General features: G+C 32.1%; 1 protein-coding gene across 6 annotated transcripts in view; it reads right to left on the bottom strand.

Annotated features, from left to right (window-relative positions):
• LOC110425893 (uncharacterized) overlaps positions 1–3440 on the bottom strand; it is a 37351-nt gene that overhangs the window by 23068 nt on the left and 10843 nt on the right. The window lies entirely within an intron of this gene.

The following is a 3440-nucleotide window of genomic DNA, read 5'->3' as shown; positions in this document are numbered from 1 at the left end:
CTAAGAGCCTACTATCAGAAACTAGGTTCATAGACAGAGATGAATTAATCGACTAAGTGGCAATGTTAGTCGACTAATAACATTTGTTTGGAAATTTAAATTGAATGCTAAAAGACAAATTAATAGCTAAAATTATCTCCAAACTATTTTCAACGGTCAGAATCTATCTAACAACCATCAGAGTTGATTTTTCAAGTATAAAAGGCACTCCAAACAACTATGAATTAGTTTTAAAGGCTTCTAAGATCAAAAAGAGCTCAAAAATAGAAAAAACTCTCTGCATACTTTCTGCACTTCACTCTAATCTTTGTAATAGAGTTAAGCACTTCATCTTGTAGCATTCAGATTAGGTTAGTGATCATAGATACTTCTTTATTTATTTTCTCGTTGATTGCTTAGAGTGTGCGAGTCACTCTAAGGGGATTAATCAAGCTTGGGTTAGCTTGAATGAGTGTATAGGTTCTAACTCAGAATAACAAAGTTAGTTTTAGGTTTTGGTTGATCTTGGAAAAAACCATTGTTAAAGGTTGTGGCTCTCCCCCAAAGTGTGGGCTCCTTTTTAGTATATGCATGATCTTTTCAAGTAATTTTACTATCCAACTTAACAAATCTACAAGTTTTTATCTCTCTCTTAAACAAAGTAGCAAGCATAAATTTAAACATTTTAACAGAGTATCTTTATGCAAGCTTATAGGACATTAGTAATAAATTAACAGAATATTATCAACATTGTAACTATCTATCATCAACATTTTGTCAACAAACCATATCCATTCCACAATCAACAGTCATTAACAATCCATCAAACACAAAAGCATAACAAAAATAAGTTTAGCATTCAGATATCATCAACAATCCATCAAAAATTAAAATAATATGTTGTCATGAATAGCCCAGCATCATCAAAGTTAAATTCTTAAATTACCCTTAAATTACTTCTACCTTCTATCCTAAAATAACTTCTACCCTAACCTACTATCTCCTCCTTTTTGTTATTAGCAAAACAAAAAAGATACTAAGGGGTTCAAGAGATGTCTGAGGTGAGGATTTCTATGATGGGGAGTCAGAAGAAGATGTGTTTGAGACTTGGAGTGGATCTTGAGCAGAAGACTTGACTGAAGGTTTAGCTTTTTCAACTAATCTGGAAGACATTCTCCTCTTAAAGAACTTAGTCTTTGTTGCTATAGTCTTTTTGACTTTGCTAGTAGGTTTAGTTTTATCTTGTGCAGATACAGTAGCTTTCTCTTTTTCTTTCTTAGTTTTATCATTTTTCATTATAGTGTGGACAGATTCAAGGGATGCTCTTGCAGATGGTGGCTTTTGTGCTTTGCTTTTTGCTACTTCCTTTTCAGCTTGCTCTTCCTTTACCATCTGTTGAAAAGCATCCATGATTAAAACTTCCTCCGAGTTTGGTGGGGAGGACTTAACTTCTTGTGTTTCCTCATGCAGTTGAGATCTAATCACTTTTGTGTTTACACTATCTTTTTCCTCAATTTTAGGTTCAGAGGTACGTAGTTTCCTTGCTAGACTAGATTCTGATTCATTGCCTTCAGCTCGAAATATAAGATTTTTAGCAGTTTGTCCTATTGATGTACCTTTAGTTGTAAGATCAGAAGATGCTTTTCTTTTTTCTTTCATCAAATTTCTCATTTCTTGAAAATTTTTTTCAATTTTCTAAATTCTCTCATATTGATCAGTGAGTTCTCCATCTATCCTTATTAGTATGTTCAGAATCATCTCATTCAAAATCTATGAGGGAGTTGTTGTTGCTTGAGCAAAAGTGGCTTGCTCATCCCTCTAAGTATCCCTGCAAGTCTTGACAAATATTTCTCTATACAACTTGTAACCCATCTTAGGCAGGCTTCTCAAATAAATAGCCTGATCCCTACTCTTTACTTGATCCATCTTATATCTGAAACTCTAAATCTCCTTCTTTGCTAAAGGTGTAATGATATTTCCATAAGGTAAATGTATTTTGTTAACCGAACAAGTTCATTTCATCCTTTTGATCATGAATCTTCTTGAATTAAAAGGAGAAACATTAAATGCAAACTGAATCATCCATATATCTTGCAGACTCATATGATTAAGCTACCACCTCTTCCATAAACTGTTGAAGCTATGAAGTAATGCTATATCCTAGTTTGTGGACTTCTAATAAAACTTGCATAACTTTAAGAGAAATATCTTTCAGTTTTTCTTGTAATTATTTCCCACAAGGATGAGGGATTATAAACTTCTGGAATTTCATAACTTCCCACATTACACTTAACATGCAGCAATTCTCCCAGATCAGAGACAGTAACCATAAACTCTTTTTCATTTAAAAACACATTCAGATCATTATTCACAAATTCCTCAAGATCATCTAATTCATTTTCATTCTATGCAATCCCAACATGGAATTCTTCTATCAGACTGGCACTATAGGTTTTATTCTTAAAAACACTCAATTTCTTCATCTTCATTTCTTTGAAATATTCTAAGAATCCTTATTTAATTTTTGAAACTTCATTGAAGCTGTCCTAGTCGATGAATTTCCCGCGTGAGACAGGAGCATTTTCAATTTTCCTAAACCTACCTTCATAAATCTTATTTCTAAATTTCAAGGATGAAGAGTTATCTTTTGTAGAGAATTTTCCTTTTTCTTTCTTTTTCTTTGATTTTTTTTCTGTTTTTTGTGGTTTTTACAGTTATTGAAGCAGACTCATTTTTCTTCTTTTTCCTTTGGATTTCAAGTGATGGGCTTTCTTCCATTGGTTGTTTGCCCTTCTTTTTTTCCAAATAATCTTTAGGTATGGAGGTTTTTGTCATTGATTTTGTTTGGTTTAGTTTTAGGGTTGAAAAGTTTGGAAAGAGGGGGTTTTGGTTTAGGAAAGTCAATTTTAGATGAGAGAGAATAAGGAAAGAATGAGTTGAGAAAAATTATTTTTCTTTAAACAACGTCAAATTCCCCCTTCTAAATGTGATCAATTTTTCTCTATTTCAAAATTCAAAGTTTGCCTCTTATTTCATTTTCAATTAATGGATTTTTCCTCTTCTTTTTCTTCACCCGATTACCTGCTTCTATTTCTTTAGATTTTATTATTTTATTTAGGCTTTTTCAATGACCAAGTTTTACCCTTACCTGATTGTGTCTTTTATTAACAGAAATAGAATGCTTTTAGTTGATTAAGTGATGCTCTTAAACAACTAAGTATACACTGTTTTACCAGAAACATTCTCAAAAATTTTCTTAAAGCTCTTGAACACTAGCCATTTTTAAATTTCTTCTAATTTCACAAAATATTTCCTCATTTAAGGGATTGGTCAATATATCGGCTAATTGATGTAAGGTGTTGACAAACTCAATCTTAATGTCTCCCTTAAGTACATGGTCTCTAACAAAAAGTTGTCTAATTTCAATGTGCTTTGTTTTTGAGTGCTGAACTGAATTTTTT

Source organism: Theobroma umbraticum, unplaced genomic scaffold (assembly GCF_002168275.2).
Source record: "Theobroma umbraticum cultivar Fairchild unplaced genomic scaffold, ASM216827v3 scaffold_12.1, whole genome shotgun sequence".
NCBI lineage: Eukaryota > Viridiplantae > Streptophyta > Magnoliopsida > Malvales > Malvaceae > Theobroma > Theobroma umbraticum.
This window is presented reverse-complemented; position numbering and strand designations above follow the sequence as displayed.